The 20,567-nt window shown below is 41.8% G+C and overlaps 1 pseudogene; it reads right to left on the bottom strand.

Moving 5' to 3' along the window:
* Window positions 1-857: 857 nt before the first annotated feature.
* LOC106563347 (bone morphogenetic protein 1-like) lies at window positions 858-19,786 on the bottom strand (annotated as a pseudogene).
* Between the last annotated feature and the right edge of the window lie 781 nt (window positions 19,787-20,567).

The following is a 20,567-nucleotide window of genomic DNA, read 5'->3' as shown; positions in this document are numbered from 1 at the left end:
CAGCAACAAGCATGTTTGTGAATATCAGAGCACAGGAAAGAAGAAACTCATTAAGAGGTCATTTGAATAGAGTTTTCTGTGTGATTGTGTCCTTTTCTTACTGAGCTGAGTAATGGTCCAAATGATTGGAGTCAAATTTAAGATGGGAACCATTTCCTAAAAATCCCCGATAGTGCAAGTCAGAGAAGTGCTTATCCACAATGGAGCTGTCATTGTCTCATCAACAAGTGTTTTTGTCAGTGTGAGTCATTTTGGAAATGAACATAGTACATAGAGCTACTATAGATAAAGTGAAAAGCAATTATAAAGTCTCTATCAGCATCCAGGAGCAGAAATGGAGATGGATTGGCCACACGGTCTGCAGAACATCATACAACATTCATTGACTGAAAGTCTGCAAAGCAGAAGTGGTTAAAACACAACAACTGAATAACAGTTTTGTTTATTTAGGATAGCACCACTAGCACCATACCAGGTACCTCAGAAGTACATGTGGATACAGTACAGTACCATAACATTAAGTGCTACCCACGTTTTGCCCAGGATTAGCAGATCAGACTTAGAAGTTACATGTCTGTACAATCTCCACAAGAGTACATTTCATACGCTTTTTCTTCCCTCCCATTCCCCTTGCCTTTACCTAATTAAAAAAAAACATTATTATTCAAAAGCTATTTTTGGAAGGAAACTGCACTCAACATAATGGCATAGGCCTAAGCTATTATCAGTGGAGCGAGAGAGAGAGAGAGAGAGAGAGAGAGAGAGAGAGAGAGAGAGAGAGAGAGAGAGAGAGAGAGAGAGAGAGAGAGAGTGAGAGCAGTTCAAACAAGCACATTGAAATGCTGTATACCACTAGTAGCACTTTAAGGAAAGTATTGTCATTCCACCATGCAGGCTGATACAAAAACATCAATCAGTAATTGTTTCATGGATTTAATGGATTAATCAAGATAGAGCGTAAGTGAGGGAGAGGGAGAGAGAGAGAGAAAGAGAGAGAGAGTTAAAAACAGAACAGTGAAACAAACATCAGGAACACTTATTGAGGACAGCATGGGACTTATGAATATGTTGGTCCTTCTGTGAAGTATATATTTGGGCCAAATCATCGAAACAAATGGAAAAGAACAGACCACCACCTTACACTATATTTATTAACCTAGCTCTTGAAAAGAATGACAACAAATGTTTGTTTTTCTTGTCCGGCTAACATCAATCATTATGGGGGGGAAAAATCATCCCTGTTCTGCATTGGAGGACCATACAAATTACAACTGTGTGCTCAAAACACATTTCCTGATTCTCTTTGTCTTTCCTTGTCATTCATGTGCACCCGTAAAGATATATAGTCATTTCAGTGCCAAGAATTAAAGTCAAGAGTAAATAGTCATATTTAGGAATCAACCTTTTATTAAAGCCACACCAAGGTAAGGTTGGAAGGTTAGCTTCCCAAGGAGATCAGGATCAGCTGAGCTTCAAGTTAGGAGGTGGCTGGGGAACTGGGGATTAGTCCCTATAACATGTTACATTTTAGTCATTTAGCAGACACTCTTATCCAGAGCGACTTACAGTATTGAGTGGATACATTTTTTTTACCCATACTGGTCCCCTGTGGGAGTCGAACCCACAACCCTAGTGTTTAACATTGCCATGCTCTACCAACTGAGACAGATATGTACCCTGACCATTGTGTATCCTGTACAGTAATACCACCACCCCACTGTTCCTTACAGGCCTGTGGGATCTTTTTAGTTGAGAAAATGAAAATCTTTGGGGGGAATTAAATTAAAGTCTCCCCCACATATCCACCCTCTCATCCACCCTCCCTAATCTAAATGATACAAACTTGAAAAAACTGTCTTTTGCTACATGGCTTCACTCCTTACAGTTGTGATTGGAGGGTAAGGGGGGTGGCTTTGGGTGGCGGGTGGAGTGTGGGGGGACAGCTATCCAAGCCCCTTCTGCTCTTAGGGAACTGGGAGTATCAAAGCATTGGGATGCACATTCTCCTCTTATTAAGTCTGGGGAAGTCTGGTTCATGTGCAAAGGGTCTTTGAACTTTGCGCTGGTGTACCGTACCTGGAAGCCCTTCTTATTGCTGGTGACATCAGAACTATATAACGATGGCATCCCCAGCAGAGTAGTATCTCCTCAGGGGGATGAAAGAAAGTGAGCGAGAAAGAGAGAGTCAGAGAGAGAGAGAGGAGAGAGGGAGAGTCAGAGAGAGAGAGGAGAAAGAGAGAGTCAGAAAGAGAGGAGAGAGAGAGAGGGAGAGAGAGAGGAGAAAGAGAGAGTCAGAGAGAGAAAGGAGAGAGAGAGGAGAGAGAGAGGAGAGAGAGAGTCAGAGAGAGAGAGAGAGAGAGAGAGTCAGAGAGAGAGAGAGGAGAGAGTCAGAGAGAGAGGAGAGAGAGAGAGAGAGAGAGAGAGAGAGACAGTCGGAGAGAGAGAGAGTCAGAGAGTCAGAGAGTCAGAGAGTCAGAGAGAGAGAGGAGAGAGTCAGAGAGAGAGAGGAGAGAGAGAGTCAGAGAGAGATGAGAGAGAGAGGAGAGAGAGGAGAGAGAGACAGTCAGAGAGAGAGAGTAGAGAGACAGTCAGAGAGAGAGAGAGAGAGTCAGAGAGAGAGGACAGAGTCAGATCGAGAGAGAGAGAGAGAGAGAGTCAGAGAGAGAGAGAGAGTCAGAGAGAGAGGAGAGAGTCATAGAGAGAGAGGAGAGAGTCAGAGAGAGAGAGAGAGAGTCAGAGAGAGAGAGAGAGAGTCAGAGAGAGAGAGAGTCAGAGAGAGAGGAGAGAGTCAGAGAGAGAGAGGAGAGAGTCAGAGAGAGGGGGAGTCAGAGAGAGAGAGTCAGAGAGAGAGGAGAGAGTCAGAGAGAGGAGAGAGAAATAATCTTACACTTCTACATTTTAAAAGTATGCAAACACCCCTGGCATTTTGTGAAACACTACATACAGTAAAAATATGTACAGTAGCTGTTACAGTCTAGTAGGTGTACTGAAACCTTTGGTTGTCCTTACCCCAGATTCACAGTAACAGCCAAGCCTTGGGGCCTTGATATCAGCACCGTCAAATAGCTCCACGTAGTCGTAGCCGCAGTCTGGCTTTTCCTCAATCTCAAAGGTTTGGAATATGAGCTCTACTCTGTAGCCCTTCTCAGCAGAGACCACCCATTGGCAGTCAGACACCCCTGGGTAGTTGTTATCCCCAAACTGGGCGTGGGAGTAAAGATCTTTGGTCTTGACCTCAGCTTTAATGCTTCCTCCACAGTCTGAGAACGCACAGCCACAAAATGAGAGACCGAGGCTCAGAGAAGGGACTCATTCAGATATGGAATGTACAATTTAGCAACACATAATTCTCTGAGAGCCAGTTATTTTCCCCCAAAAACTCCACTACATTCCCTGTGGTATTGTGTAACTTTATACGCGTGAGTTGAAAGAGACCACTAATCACAGACCCAGATGGCAACATGGCCATTGTAGCCCTCAATTTATGCAGGGTTAATTCCTTCAGATGAATCCTCTCATTATTCAGGGGTCCTGACAAAACCACATATGTTGTTCACGCATTATTAACATAATGTACTGTACTTTAGTGATAATATAATACAAACAAAACAAAAACCAGAAATATTTCCATCAGCATACAAGAAGAAATTTGCATCAGTGGACACAAAGCTGATCATTAACGATGAAGGAGGTAAACAATGGTCCCAGGATGAAATCCTTGTGGCCCATCCTTTTCAACCTCCTGTAATTGGAGTTGTCTTTGGGAAAACACAAGCCTTTTTGATTGATTTGAGAGACAAAATGAGCCCAACTGGATCAAAGGCCTTGCTAAGATCAATGAATACCTCTTAACTGGTCGGCTGAGATTGATGGATTATTTATTATTATTATCAATATTTTAAATAGGCTATGGCAGTGGATTGACCAGACCTAAATGAAAAAGGTTGAATAATTGATTATACAATCAATATTACTTGATTATTCAAATTTCTCTGAAATAAAAAAAAACACGATAGAAGTTCGCACATCTCCCTGTGCACGAATAAGAATGATCCATTCAGTCCTTTCCTTTCTGGTGTCACAAAATCCTAATGCCAGTGCACGTGTCACCCACCTGCACTGTCTCAAAGCCTCTCTTCTGGACTAAGTTGTCAGAGAAGAAGCTCAGGAACATCTTGTTGCCGCTGGAGATGACTGGCGAGGGTTTCTTGGTGCCACGGAAGCATCCTAGACTGGGGGCCCAGCCGTCCCGCCCATTGTAGATCTCCAGGTGGTCATAGGCACACTCCGAATGAGCCTCCATGTCGATCTCTTTGAAAACCTGAACATTTTATGAAGATTCAGCGAGGTACTGTAGGTGGTAAAAATCTACATGAACCTTATTCCGATGTCTATGTACTGTTACAATGTACATTACAAGTATGACATAACAGGTGCCATTAAAACAATGCCAATCTTGTCATGACACTAGCAGTAAACATCGAAGTTTGATGATGTGGCCTGGGGTGGTAGAGAGGGCCCAGGTACAGGCCTTCTTGCTGGGGTACTTTTCAGGCCAGTTGGGGCTGGTGGAGGTGCCTACATGCTTACCACATGATCACAGCCGTCTGGAAAAGAAACATCGCCGAACAGCTCAGTAATCCAAGAGGACAGATCATATCCCCAGCTCTTTGATTTCATGAGCCATGTAAAATAGGATGTCAAGGGCTTTATGTAATTCCTGAATGGATGGATATGGCCTTTCTGGGTGATATGGCCTTTCAATATCAAGCCTGATATTGGGCGCTGTGAGCAGCGCTGTGTGAATACCCTGGGCCAATGTGCCTCTGACCCTAGTTCTCCTAAAACACCATCAATGTAGTATGAATCACACAACTTCACCATCCCACTCACAGGACAGTCTCAAGGTTTTTAATTGAATAATGAGCTTCTCAAGAAATAAGTATCCCAATATTGACACCATTGTATTTAAAAAGCTGTCATCAATCATTGTCTTCTAACTAAATGTTGATATTCTTTAATACTCTGAGAGAGCTCACTAGGTTGCAAACTGCTACAGTAAGTGAAGCTAATAAGAAAGTCAGGTCCTACCTACAGTACCAGTCAAAAGTTTGGACACACTTATTCATTCAATATTTTTTATTTTTTTTTGTATTTTCTACATTGTAGAATATTAGTGAAGACATCAAAACTATGAAATAACACATGCAATCAGGTAGTAAGCAAAATAGTGTTAAACAAATCAAAATATATTTTAGATTTTAGATTCTTCAAAGTAGCCACCCTTTGCCTTGATAACAACTTTGCACACTCTAGGCGTTCTCTCAACCAGCTTCACCTGGAATTCTTTTCCAACAGTCTTGAATGAGTTCTCACATATGCTGAGCACTTGTTGGCTGCTTTTCCTTCACTCTGCGGTCCAACTCGTCCCAAACCATCTCAATTGGGTTGAGGTCGGGTGATTGTGGAGGCCAGGTCATCTGATGCAGCACTCCATCACTCTCCTTGTTGGTCAAATAGCCCTTCCACAACCTAGAGGTGTGTTGGGTCATTGTCCCGTTGAAAAACAAATGATAGTCCCACTAAGTGCAAACCAGATAGGATGGCGTATCTCTGAAGAATGCTGTGGTAGTAATGCTGGTTAAGTGTGCCTTGAATTCTAAATAAATCACAGTGTCACCAGCAAAGCACCCCCACACCATCACACCTCCTCCTCCATACGTCACGATGGGAACCACACTTGCGGAGATCATCCGTTCACCTACTCTGCGTCTCACAAAGACACGGTGGTTGGTAACAAAAATCTCAAATTTGGACACGTCAAACCAAAGGACAGATTTCCACCGGTCTAATGTCCATTGCTCGTGTTTCTTGGCCTAAGCAAGTCTCTTCTTATTATTGGTGTCCTTTAGTAGTGACTGACCTTCATGTCTTAAAGTAATGATGGACTGTCATTTGTCTTTACTTATTTGAGCTGTTCATAATATGGACTTGGTCTTTTTTTTCATCACAACTGTGATGAATGTGGTGTGACTGTTATAAAAACACACTCTTTCCTCGGATAAAGGATGATTGTTAAGGTGGCAGACACTGAGTTCATTAATAAGTTTGTGTCCAATTGATGTCCAAGTGATAAAGAATATCAACATTTAGTTAGAAGACAGGGGCTGATTAGTGTTTTTTAACTACAATGGTGTCACTATTGGGATATTTATCTCCTGAGAAGCTCATTATTTCATTATGACAATTTGTCAGATGATTATTTGGTGGTGTTAGACTGTAGCTTGAGTTGTCTAACACCTTGAGACTGTCCAGTGAGTGGGATGGTGAAGTTGTGTGATTCATACTACATTGGCGGTGTTTTTAGGAGATGGATCAGTAAGCACTTTAACTCTATTTTACTAAGTATATGAAATGAACTGATATGCGGAGGAAGACGTAACTCTTTCATTCCATAAGTCAGCCATGTTGGCCGTCATCAGATAATATGTGCAACGGTGCAGAAATATACAGGTGAATTTTAATTGAAAACAATTACAGTAAGGTACTTAGTTGTTACCCAGAAATAACTTGATATTGAGATAAAAATGGCTGCATTGGGCCTTTAATGTAAATGTGAAGGCCTGAGATACAGTTTAATAATCAGAAGATGGTTCCACAGATGTTAATGTGAACTAATACAGTGAGGGAAAAAAGTATTTGATCCCCTGCTGATTTTGTACGTTTGCTCACTGACAAAGAAATTATCAGTCTATAATTTTAATGGTAGGTTTATTTGAACAGTGAGAGACAGAATAACAACAAAAAAATCCAGAAAAACGCATGTCAAAAATGTTATAAATTGATTTGCATTTTAATGAGGGAAATAAGTATTTGACCCCTCTGCAAAACATGACTTAGTACTTGGTGGCAAAACCCTTGTTGGCAATCACAGAGGTCAGACGTTTATTGTAGTTGGCCACCAGGTTTGCACACATCTCAGGAGGGATTTTGTCCCACTCCTCTTTGCAGATCTTCTCCAAGTCATTAAGGTTTCGAGGCTGACGTTTGGCAACTCGAACCTTCAGCTCCCTCCACAGATTTTCTATGGTATTAAGGTCTGGAGACTGGCTAGGCCACTCCAGGACCTTAATGTGCTTCTTCTTGAGCCACTCCTTTGTTGCCTTGGCCGTGTGTTTTGGGTCATTGTCATGCTGGAATACCCATCCACGACCCATTTTCAATGCCCTGGCTGAGGGAAGGAGGTTCTCACCCAAGATTTGACGGTACATGGCCCCGTCCATCGTCCCTTTGATGTGGTGAAGTTGTCCTGTCCCCTTAGCAGAAAAACACCCCCAAAGCATAATGTTTCCACCTCCATGTTTGACGGTGGGGATGGTGTTCTTGGGGTCATAGGCAGCATTCCTCCTCCTCCAAACACGTCAAGTTGAGTTGATGCCAAAGAGCTCCATTTTGGTCTCATCTGACCTCAACACTTTCACCCAGTTGTCCTCTGAATCATTCAGATGTTCATTGGCAAACTTCAGACGGGCATGTATAGGTGCTTTCTTGAGCAGGGGGACCTTGCGGGCGCTGCAGGATTTAAGTCCTTCACGGCGTAGTGTGTTACCAATTGTTTTCTTGGTGACTATGGTCCCAGCTGCCTTGAGATCATTGACAAGATCCTCCCGTGTAGTTCTGGGCTGATTCCTCACCGTTCTCATGATCATTGCAACACCACGAGGTGAGATCTTGCATGGAGCCCCAGGCTGAGGGAGATTGACAGTTCTTTTGTGTTTCTTCCACTTGCGAATAATCACACCAACTGTTGTCACCTTCTCACCATGCTGCTTGGCGATGGTCTTGTAGCCCATTCCAACCTTGTGTAGGTCTACAATCTTGTTCCTGACATCCTTGGAGAGCTCTTTGGTCTTGGCCATGGTGAAGAGTTTGGAATATGATTGATTGATTGCTTCTGTGGACAGGTGTCTTTTTTACAGGTAACAAGCTGAGATTAGGAGCACTCCCTTTAAGAGTGTGCTCCTAATCTCAGCTCGTTACCTGTATAAAAGACACCTGGGAGCCAGAAATCTTTCTGATTGAGAGGGGGTGAAATACTTATTTCCCTCATTAAAATGCAAATCAATGTATAAAATTTTTGACATGCGTTTTTCTGGATTTTTTTGTTGTTATTTTATCTCTCACTGTTCAAATAAACCTACCATTAAAATTATAGACTGATCATTTCTTTGTCAGTGGGAAATCATACAAAATCAGCAGGGGATCAAATACTTTTTTCCCTCACTGTATATTATGACAAATTCTTCACTGGTAGTAAATGTTGTAAAGGATTTTGGTGCAAAATGACCCAATCCTGTGGCATCTCATCATCATCATTAACACTAGTCACAGATGGACACTATTCTTGATCTCCGAACTTCGAAGTAGTTCGCAGCAAATCCAGCCTTGTTCACTGACCCATCAGACACAAACTTCATCCAGAGCTGGTTGGAGCTGGTCTTGATGTCATCTGGTTTGTCGTAGCCACAAAAGCGGCCCAGAAGTGGACTGCTCTCTGACTTCCCGTTTCTCACCTCCAGGTAGTCATAGGCACAGCTGTCATGCCTCTCAATCTATGGTAGAGACAGGCAAGGCACATTGGAGAATGTTGACACAGGATGCTCAACTGTCCTACAAATTCACATCTACTCTGCTATGTCGGTTATAAATAGGATTATTTCAAGCTGACATAGCAGTATCCTCCTATCAGTAATAAAGAAGAAGTCTCCAACACAAATCAAATGAAATCAAATTGTATTTGTCACAGTGCATTTGGGTTACCATTTGGGTTACCAAATCATTCAAATCCAGATGGAAAATATTTACACAAGAAGCAACCTAATATCACACAGTCAAACTCTCAGTCATTTAGTAAGTTCACCATTCTGCCATTCTCACTGTTAAACATCACACAGTATTCAACACAACGGCTCTTTATGTCAAACATTTGATCTGATCAGTCAAACCTTACTGTGAAATGCTTAGTTACAAGCCCCTAACCAACAATGCAGTTTAATAAATAGAGTTAAGAAAATATTTACTAAAGAAACTAAAGTAAAAAAATCCAAAATGATAATAATAAAAAAGCAACACAAGAAAATGACATAATAACGAGACTATATACAGGGGGTACCGGTACCGAGTCAATGTGCGAGGGTGCAGGTTAGTCGACGTAATTTGTAAAGACATAGATAATAAACCGTGAGTAGCAGTGAGTAGCAGCAGGGAAAAGTACACTGTGCATTCAGCAACACGGACAGAACTCTTGTTAACGGGTATGCACAAAAACACAAGAAAGAGAGAGAGCTCAACATTACATTTAAACTAGTCAATCAGTGTGAGGAGTGAAGTCTCTGATGGGCATTGACTAGAGCAGGGAAGTCAGGTATTGTTTCTCACGTCCCTATGTGCAGGATTGCTGAGAGGTGAAAGTCAGTAAGAGATGATCTGTGCCTTGACTTATTATATTTCATCACTGAAAATGTCTGTTCACATACATAGGTTGACCCAAAAATGTACCAACATCTTCTGAGCATGACTCCTAATCTTTAGAAATCTTGTTCATCGAGAGACGCATAGAACCTCGTCAGTGACATTGTTTTGAATAGTTCTCCAGTCACTACATCAGACTGAAGATCGATAAGCTCAAGCTGCAGGTCAGTGGGAGCGTTATCCACATTGAAGGTGAAAGGAGAGGAAACCAACATCATGTCATTGTCTAACACTTTGAAATCCTCAAGACTCACCGTTCAAAGCACGCAGCAGCAATGTATACTTGCTGGTCATCTGATAGGGAACAGACTAGTAGTGTGGGAAGGTGGGTGAGATTGTTGGCTTCTACTTTGCGGGTCAGGAGGAGTAATTTTCCCTTGAAAGCTTTGACAAGGCTGTACATCTGATCTGCAAAAAGACCCTTCCCTTATAGTTTGCAATTCAGTTCATTCATGAGTGCCATGATGTCCATGATGAAGGCAAAATCAGCCAACCATTCTTTATCTTGCAGAAGAGGGAAATCCATATATTTTCCGTTCATTTGCAAAAACTCAGAAATCTTCGACTTCAGGTCCCACACCCTTTTAAGCACCTTCCCCAAACTCAGCCATCTCACGTTTGTGTGGTAGGGGAGATCTGCATGACCCGACTCTGTCTCTTCCAACAGTGAGACAAATGGCCTGTGGTTTAAAGATTTTGCTTTATGAAGTTTACCACTTTTGTGACTGTATCCACAACATGGCTCATTTTCAGAACACATTTACAGAGCACCTCCTGATGAATGATGCAATGCAGGAGAAGAAAAACAATTCAGATCTGGGTTCAGCTCAGCTACTTGATCTTGTATCCTTTTCAAAAGGCCAATGTTTTCTCCTGTCAAGTTTGGGCACTCTTCATTGACTGCGCTGAAGCAAGTTCCTCTGTAATTTCAAAGTCTGGGGTTATGCCTTGTAACAATATCAACAACTGCGCCGTGTCACGTGCATCACTGCTCTCATCCAGGGCCAAGGAGAAATAGGTGAAATCCTTTACCTTGCCTTTCAACCTTTGTTACATATTCTCTGCGATGTCCTCAACACACCGTGTCACTGTTCGTCTTGACAGGGAAATATTTTCAAACAGCTCTTTCTTGTCGGGGCAAAGTATTGCTGCAGAGTCAATTAAACATTCTTTAATGAATTTGCCCTCAGCGAATGGCTTGCTATGTTTAGCAATTTTGTGGGATAGTACACAGCTAAAAATTCCGTTGTTTGCTGAATGCAGTATTGTGAAAAGTCCTTGCAGCTTTTGCAACAGAGAAAGCAACTCTTTCAAAACACTTGCCCTATGCTCAGAAGACATATTTCTATATTTCTCTGCATGCTTCGCCTGGAAGTGTTGGGACAAGTTTTAGTCTTTCAAGACAGCGATGCTCTCTTTGCACACTAAGCACACAGCTTTCCCTGATACTTCAATAAATACATATTTTGATGTCCACTATTGCTGGAACACCAAACATTCATTGTCTACTTTCCTTTTCTTTGAAATCTTTTTTTTTCTTCATTTTTGCACAATTTCTAGCTAGCTACTATTTGTAACTGTGACGTGTGTGTCAGCCTGTCAGTCACTGTCTGTCCTCGTGCAGTTGTTATTTATACGTGCCTTCAAAATAAACGTCCCACAAGTGGTGGGAGTTAAATCATTACACATAGGAGAGTATTCATTGGGCTTTTAATTTGAATAACAAATATGTTTTTCAAAACTTTACTATCACAAATTCTTTATGTGATCTGAGCATGATTCCGCGGGCCGTATTGAATCATGTCGCGGGCCGCATACGGCCCCCGGGCCGGCATTTGCCCAGGCCTGGCCGAGTACATACACTACCGTTCAAAGGTTTGAGGTCACCTAGAAATGTCCTTGTTTTTGAAAGAAAAGCACATTTTTTGTCCATTAAAATAACATCAAATTGATCAGAAATACAGTGTAGACATTGTTAATGTTGTAAATGACTATTGTAGCTGGAAAAGGCTGTTTTTCTATGGAATATCTACATAGGCTACAGAGGCCCATTATCAGCAACCATCACTCCTGTGTTCCAAATGGCACATTGTGTTAGCTAATCCAAGTTTATTGTTTTAAAAGGCTAATTGATCATTAGAAAACCCTTTTGCAATTATGTTAGAGCAGCTGAAAACTGTTGTTCTGATTATAGAAGCAATAAAACTGGCCTTCTTTAGACTAGTTGAGTATCTGGAGCATCAGCATTTGTGGGTTCGATTACAGGCTCAAAATGCCCAGAAACAAAGAACTTTCTTCTGAAACTCGTCAGTCTATTCTTGTTCTGAGAAATGAGGCTATTCCATGCGAGAAATTGCCAAGAAACTGAAGATCTCATACAACGCTGTGTACTACTCCCTTCACAGAACAACGCAAACGGGCTCTAACCAGAATAGAAAGAGGAGTGGGAGGCCCCGGTGCACAACTGAGCAAGAGGACAAGTACATTAGAGTGTCTAGTTTGAGAAACAGATGCCTCACAAATCCTCAACCGGCAGTTTCATTAAATAGTACCCGCAAAACACTAGTCTCAACGTCAACAGCGAAGAGGCAACTCCGGGAGGCTGGCCCTCTAGGCAGAGTTCCTCTGTCCAGTGTCTGTGTTCTTTTGTCCATCTTAATCTTTTCTTTTTATTGGCCAGTCTGAGATATGGCTTTTTCTTTACAACTCTGCCTAGAAGGCCAGCATCCCGGAGTTGCCTCACTGTTGATATTATGTAGATGTTAGATAAAGATCCCAATGTGTGTCTACTACATGAAGTTCAAACAGACCTTGGAGGTGAGGCAGTTGTTTTGTAGCAGCAGCAGCATAACTAGACCATTTTTAAATTGTTAAGATAGGCACATGATGACTTAGACACACTTAAATACGTATTCTATTTGATATGTATACTATTAAAACGTTTTTTCTTTCAGTAGTAGATTTTTAGTATGGTAACCTATGTGGGAGCGAACATTAAACCTAAAATTCCCTTTGTTTACTCACTCCTTGTGCCTAGAGAGCCCCAGGTAGGCAAAATCTCAGCAGAAAGCTGTCAGACAGACTCTGATGCAGAGGAGAGCAGGGAGGAGGAAGAGGAGTTAAGGATTAGCAGCAGTGCCAGTGAAGGAGTGACAGAAGAGATTGAATAAGCAAGTAATAACGGAAAGGAAGCATATGGAAAGATTCGAAGTGAGGAAGATGAGGTTTTAGATGATCCAGCACTGTGGCCAGAGAAAGTACAAGACCATGAAAGAGAAGCAAGTGTTCGCAGACTCGCCAACAGGTGTGGTGAGGAGACAGAACTGTATAAAATCATACCCCCAGACTCAGAAGGCAAGCCATTCCCCAACTATTAACAGTATAGTAAGTCAGCAAACGGAAGAGAAAAGGTGCAGACAGACTGGCTTATTTATAGTAAGAGTGTAAAGGCATTATATTGCATTCCATGTGTTCTTTTTTTCTCATGAGCAAAGTAAACCATCACCTAGTTCTCTGAATAGTAAAGATGACTATAAGATATCATCAGTGTAATGGCGGAGCATGTATGACAAACTACCAGAGCATGAGGATGGTGTGTTTCACAAGAACTGTTACTGTTACTGGAAAAATCTGCAGCATACCGTAACAACAGCTACAGCTATAGACAGTCAGCTACAGAAACAAATCCAGTCACAAAAAAAACAGAGCACATGTAGAAAGGATTGTGGATGTGACACTGTACTTAGCATCTAGGAATCTGCCATTCCAGGGGAAATCACTCAATCTTGATGTGCATAATGGACATTACCTGGGCTTACTTGAACTGTTGTCAAATTATGTGAGCACTTACAGGAAGTCAGGGACATAAAGAAAGGAGCACGACTGACTCATTACCTCAGCCCTGAGAGTCAAAACGACTTCATAGGAATATGTGGTCAAAGGGTTTTGAAAACAACACTTTATGAAAGAGAAGATGCAATCTATTACTCGGTTATATGTGATGCAACACCAGACATTTCTCGTACTGAGCAAAATGTATTATTGGTGAGATATGTACAGAAAGATAAAGTTCAGGGAACAGGTGAATGGGAAATAATTGAACGTTTTCATGAATTTAAAGACTTTGCTAGAAGGACAGGCAGTGAAATATTGGAAGGGCATGGTATTGACATAGCAGATTGCCGTGGTAAAGGCTGTGATAATGGTGCAAATATGTCAGGGAAAGTGAAGGGAGTTCAAGAACACATACTGCAAAGATAATCCACTGGCCACATACTCACCTTGTGCCTCCCACTCTCTCTTAACTCTTAATCTTATGGGTGTACATGCAGCTTAGTCGTGCCCAGAAGTATCAACCTTTTTTGGCTGTGTGAATCGTCTTTACAATCTGTTCAGTGCCAGCTCAGAGCGATGGACCATTCTCAAGGAAAAGACTGGCTGCTGTCTTAAACACCTTTCAGACACGCGATGGAGTGCACATATTGCTGTGGTCCAACCAGTGGCAACTCATTTACCGTCTATCATCAAGGCCCTAGACATGCTTCTTGCTACCTGCAGCCTGACAAACGAAGCCAAATCTGAGGTAAAAGGTCTGAAAAGCTACTTCATGTCTTTCAAGGCAATCTTCCTGCTCACTTTCTGGGTAAAAGATTTGCAGTGTATTGAGAATTAAGCCTAATTCTTCAGTCAGGAAATATTTCTCTGGACACTGAAGCAGCTCACATTAAGGCACTACAGGAAGAAATACAGGCTCTGCCTAATCAGCGGGACGCTATTCTGGCAGAAGCTGGTGGCAAATGAAATGGGTGTAACTCAGTTTCACAGTGAACAGAGGAGCCACCAGAAAAAAAGAAAAAGTTTCCCTGATGAGACTGAAGATGACATAGCAGATTAACAGACGTCAGACACTGGGTTTCTCAACACAATGTTTTATGTGGCTCTGGATAGTATAAACAATTATTTGGACATGCGGTTCCACACGAGTGCAACTATATGCGAGGAGTTTTCACCAATTACATTTAGGAAAATGACTGAAAACAAAATTTGTGTATCTTGCCACAAATTGAGAAACAAGTACTCCAAAGATCTCACAGATGGATTTGAAAATAAAGTGCGACGTCTAAAGACGATATATGTTGCCACTTTTTCAGATGGTCTTTCTCCTGTATAGATCCTAAATGCCATCCACAAGATGCAGCTACAGAGCATTTTTGGGGAGGTGTGCATTGCACTGCGAATCTTCTGTACCATGCCTGTAAAAGTTGCTGGAGGTGAACGTGCCTTCAGTAAGCTGAAAATTATGAAGAACTATCAACGAACTACAGAGTGCCAAGACAGGTTGAACAGCCTTGCCATCCTTCAATTGAAAACCAGTTAGCTAGAAAATTAAACTTGAAAGACATTATAAATGGGTTTGCTCACAAGAAGGCTCGACGCTGGGCTCTTGGGGCAGTGTAATTTCGGAGTTATGTTTACAGGGAACAAACACAAGGACAACTGCCTTAACCTGTTCTACCTAAGCCTGCCCGGGGATGGGCAAAATATTGTTTCAGAGTATTTTCTGCTATGGTTTATCTCCTGTTGAACTTACTCAGGAATGTCCACATAATGTCTTGACAGTACAGTTGCAGTTTCACAGATGCTTGTTCTCTGTAGGTACCACATTGATGCCGTCCATATAGTTCAGATCTTTATTTTATTTTGGGTATGTTATTTAGGCACATATTTAGGAATTATGCATAGGGCAGAAGAGGGTTAGCCTTGTTTATAAGAATTGGCAATAAATTATTTAATCTGAAACATGGATCATTGGTAATTTGTTCATTAAAACTGACTCCAATACCATATATTAAAAAACAAGTCACCAATTGTGTAGTTATTTATAATAAAGCATCATAAAAATCTCATGACACAGACAGCTTTTGCTTACATTAGGAACCAAAATTGTTTGCAATAATGTCAATATAGGCAAAGGATGAAGGTGGAAACTAGAATCTGCACAATTGTAGTATAGAGCAGCAGAAGCTTATAGTTAGTACATTTAATAACACATATTGTTCAGTACGTTATTTTAATCTGAAACATTCTGATTTCTATGTTAGGGGCCCGGTAATCATTTAGGCAGGTTTCCTTCACTTTCTTGGGAACAGGGACTATGGTGGTCTGTTTGAAACATGTAGGTATTACAGACTCGGTGAGGGAGAGAATGAAAATGTCAGTGAGGACACTTGCCAGTTGGTCCGCGCATGCTTCGAGTACACGTCCTGGCAGAGGTGTGGACTCGAGTCACATGACTTGGACTTGAGTCAGACTCGAGTCACAAATATGATAACTTGCAACTCGACTTTGACTTTAACACCAATGACACGTGACTTTGCTTGGACTTGAGCCTTATGACTTATGACTTGATACCCTCCCCAAGCCCAAATATTAAAAATGGTGCTATTAAAAAAAGTGTGCAGTGCATCAACTCTTCATTTAACGGATTACAGTTTGAATCGGACAGGAGCCAATCAAATTGTTCCAGCTGAGAAAAAGTTGTGTGTGGCAGTGCAGAGGAACGTTCAGGGACTCATTATTCCATTTCTGTTAGTCACATGTCTGTGGAACTTGTTCAGTTTATGTCTCAGTTGTTGAATCTTGTTATGTTCATACAAATATTTACACATGTTAAGTTTGCTGAAAATAAACGCAGTTGACAGTGAGAGGACGTTTCTTTTCTTTTCTTTGCTGAGCGTAAAATATTAGCTCAAAAGTATTGTGGAGCTCCGGCACCTAAATATAAACAGTACAGTCACCCAAAAGAATTACCGGCATCTATTTCAGTCCAAGTCAAGCACTGCATACAAGTACATGATTGAGTGAAAATGACATTACACTTCCCTTTCTGCTTCATAATCTTTACTTCATATGACTGGAAGGAGAGGCCCACATGGAAATCCTGCGCTACAGTGATCTTCCACACACACCGGGTAGTTAGGTGACTGGATCTGGCCATTGTTCCTGTTCACCTCTCCCCCACAGATGGCTGGTGAGAGAGGAAGGGGGGGGGGGGTACACCTTCCATGAATTCTTCTAACAACAATATCAACTTCCCTCTTTTTTTAAATCAAGGGAATACAGTGGCAAAACATGAGTTTTGTGTTTAGTGTTTATAGCGCTTATGTAATTTGAATGTTGCAGAAAACTAAGGCTTTTTAAACACTAAAAGAAGGACATTTAGACAATATATAGACAATATGTTCTATGGTGAAACGGCTGATGTTAACTTCATACACGGCTGAGAAGCCCTTGCCCACCCAGTTGCTGCTGCTCCTGGAATCTATCCATAGCCGACAGTCCGTGGAAACGATGGGGCCAGGTAGACTGTCCCCACAGTAACGTCCTGATACGAAAGACAAACAAATAAAAACTCAACAACAACAACTCCAGGGTAACGACGAATAACTACACTGAGGCGGGCAGCTCTTAGTTCATCTCAGTTACACAGACAGCTGGTGAAGTCTGATCTTTATGCATCAGTGTATTATTCTGAACATATTGTACATTCTATTCAAATTCTCTACATTTCCATAAACTGTTCTGCTCTAGGAATTCAAAATCTCAGGTGAACATTGACTTAGGCACAGATGTTTTCTAAATTACGTATTGGCAGATGTAGACAGCAGGCCTCTCTGAAGAGTTCCCCGTGGATGGGCTCCAATCTAAATCTTCATCCATGTAAAGACCTTTCAGAGGGGTTTTTCTCCAGACAGACAGACAGACAGACAGACAGACAGACAGACAGACAGACAGACAGACAGACAGACAGACAGACAGACAGACAGACAGACAGACAGACAGACAGACAGACAGACAGACAGACAAGAAAGAGGGGTTGGCGAGTGGTGGGTTGCGGGACGCAATGCAGATAGCCCGGTTAGCCAATGTGCGGGAACACTGGTTGGTCGACCCAATTGAGGTAGTATGTACATGAATGTATAGTTAAAGTGACTATGCATATATGATAAACAGAGAGTAGCAGCAGCGTAGAAAGAGGGATTGGGGGGGTTGGGGGGGCACACAATGCAAATAGTCCGGGTAGCCATTTCATTACCTGTTCAGGAGTCTTATGGCTTGGGGGTAAAAACCTTTGAGAAGCCTTTTTGTCCTAGACTTGGCAGTCCGATACCGCTTGCCATGCGGTAGTAGAGAGAACAGTCTATGACTGGGGTGGCTGGGGTCTTTGACAATTTTTAGGGCCTTCCTCTGACACCGCCTGGTGTAGAGGTTAGACCCAGTGATGTACTGGGCCGTATGCACTACCCTCTGTAGTGCCTTGCGATCAGACGACGAGCAATTGCCGTACCAGGTAGTGATGCAACCAGTCAGGATGCTCTTATCCAGAGCGACTAACAGGAGCAATTAGGGTTAAGTGCCTTACTAAAGGGCACATTGACAGATTTCTCACCTATTCGGCTAGTCGGGAATCAAACAAGCGACCTTTCGGTTACTGGCCCAATGCTCTTAACCGCTAGGATACCTGCTGCTCCCAAGAAATCCACAAAAAACTGGTGATTTAAACCTTCAACCCATTGGCTGCAAGGCAGGGATTCAACTCCAGAGCCACAGACTCCTGAGGCTATTAATTCTTATGGCTTGAATCCCATTAGCGGGATCAATATGACAACAGCCAGTGAAAGTGCAGGGCGCCAAATTCAAAACAACAAAAATCTCATAAAATTCCTCAAACATACAAGTATTATACACAATTTTAAAGCTTTACTTCTTATTAATCCAGCCAGTGTCTGATTTCAAAAAGGCTTTATGGCGAAAGCAAACATATGATTATGTTAGGTCAGCACCAACACACAAAAAAACACAGCCATTTCCCAGCCAAAGAGAGGAGTCACAAAAGCAGAAATAGAGATAAATTTAATCACTAACCTTTGATGATCTTCATCAGATGACACTCATATGACTTCATGTTACACAATACATGTATGTTTTGTTCGATAAAGTTTATATTTATATCCCAAAATCTCAGTTTACATTGGCGCGTTATGTTCAATTTACAGAAATACTCATCATAAATGTTGATGGAAATACAGTTGTTATACATGGAACTTTAGATAAACTTCTCCTTAATGCAACCGCTGTGTCAGATTTCAAAAAAGCTTTACCGAAAAAGCTACAATCTGAGTACGGCGCTCAGACACAAAAACATGCCATACAATATATCCCCCATGTTGGAGTTAACAATAGTCAGAAATAGCATTATAAATATTCAGTTACCTTTGATGATCTTCATCAGAATGCACTCCCAGGAATCCCAGTTCAACAATAAATGTTTGTTTTGTGCGATAAAGTCCATCCTTTATGTCCAAAAACCTCCTTTTTGTTCGCTTCTTCAGTTCACAAATCCAAAGTCACGACGCGGAGGTCAGACGAAAACTCAAAAAATCCCATTACAGTTCGTAGAAACATGTCAAACGATGTATAGAATCAATCTTTAGGATGTTTTTATCATAAATCTGCAATAAAGTTTCAACCGGAGAAATCCTTTGTCTTCAGAAATGCAATGGAACTGAGCTACCTCTCACGTGAGCGTGCATGGCTGAGCCTCATGCCCTGCTGGCAGTCCACTCACTCAATGAGCTCTTATTCATCCCCACTTCACAGTAGAAGCCTCAAACAAGGTTCTAAAGACTGTTGACATCTAGTGGAAGCCTTAGGAAGTGCAAAATGACTCCACAGACACTGTAGTTTGGATAGGCAATCACTTGAAAAACTACAAACCACTTCCTGTTTGTATTTTTTCTCAGGTTTTTGCCTGCCATATGAGTTCTGTTATACTCACAGACATCATTCAAACAGTTTTAGAAACTTCAGAGTGTTTTATATCCAAATCTACTAATAATATGCATATCTTTGTTTCTGGGAGTGAGTAGCAGGCAGTTTACTCTGGGCACGTCAGTCATCCAAGCTACTCAATACTGCCACCATCCATAAGAAGTTAAGAGGCTATTTCTGAACAAGTCTAAACAGAAAAGACTGAAGCCAATGCACTTCAATTAAATTCAACCAGAACTATCATCTCCTTTGGTTATAGGATACGATATGTTTGTTGTCAAGTGAACTGACAGAATTCACTGAGAAACTCACTGCACAGATGAGAACTGAGTTTGACGGCTAGTCCTTGGCTGTTTTCAACCTACTTTCTCTTCAGGTGTGACAGAGATCCTCCAGATACAGTGGACATAGGCTGCATATCCATTGGGATAACCAGGAGAGGAGAAGTTTCCACTACTGTCCTGTAGGCGGTCCCCACACCCTGCCCACAAAACACAACACAGCACACAGTGAAAAAGAAACACTCTAAACACACCACAGAAATGGATACAGTAAGCTACAATAGAAAAACATTGCTGGGATACAAAAGACAAGCTTTCGTTTCAGCTGTCTCAACAAAGATTTCCCTTAGCCTTAAAAAGGAGGCACAATACCAAGCACTTGATGGTTGCTGATTGATTGGTTGTTGAATTGTAACAACTGTGGCCCGTTCCTGGGGTTTGAGTTCTCCAGACTACAACAATAAACTGAATTCCAATTTTTGGAAACTAAAGAATCAATCAATCTCCTTTGAATGGGCGGGGGTGGTAGTAGTCAGATCTTTTGCAGGGTTTATCCTCATGTTCTCTCTGACATTTCAAGTGGTGAAAAGCCTACATGAGTCAGGGGGTCTGTGAAGTTGGATATGTCTTGTACACTTGTAGAGTTTGCGAGCTCGTGCGATGTCCCCTTTGCTCAGCCTTGTCCTCTGCCCAATGGGTGGCCTGACTCCATTGACATCATAACAGGCAGAATGGTGTCTAAGAAGACGCCTCTGAAGTTGAAATCCGCATAAGGAAAACAGCGCCACTCTTCGCCCCCAGTGCATTTGTTCTGGTTTTTGTTTTGTTGATGAAAGGTAGAGGAGCATCCAGCATCATGGTAAAAAAACGAATTACAGTACTCTGCTGTTCTGTCACACGTGCAAAAATGAGGGGGAAAAAGTG

The sequence above is a fragment of the Salmo salar genome, chromosome ssa01 (genome assembly GCF_905237065.1).
Source record: "Salmo salar chromosome ssa01, Ssal_v3.1, whole genome shotgun sequence".
Lineage (NCBI taxonomy): Eukaryota > Metazoa > Chordata > Actinopteri > Salmoniformes > Salmonidae > Salmo > Salmo salar.
This window is presented reverse-complemented; position numbering and strand designations above follow the sequence as displayed.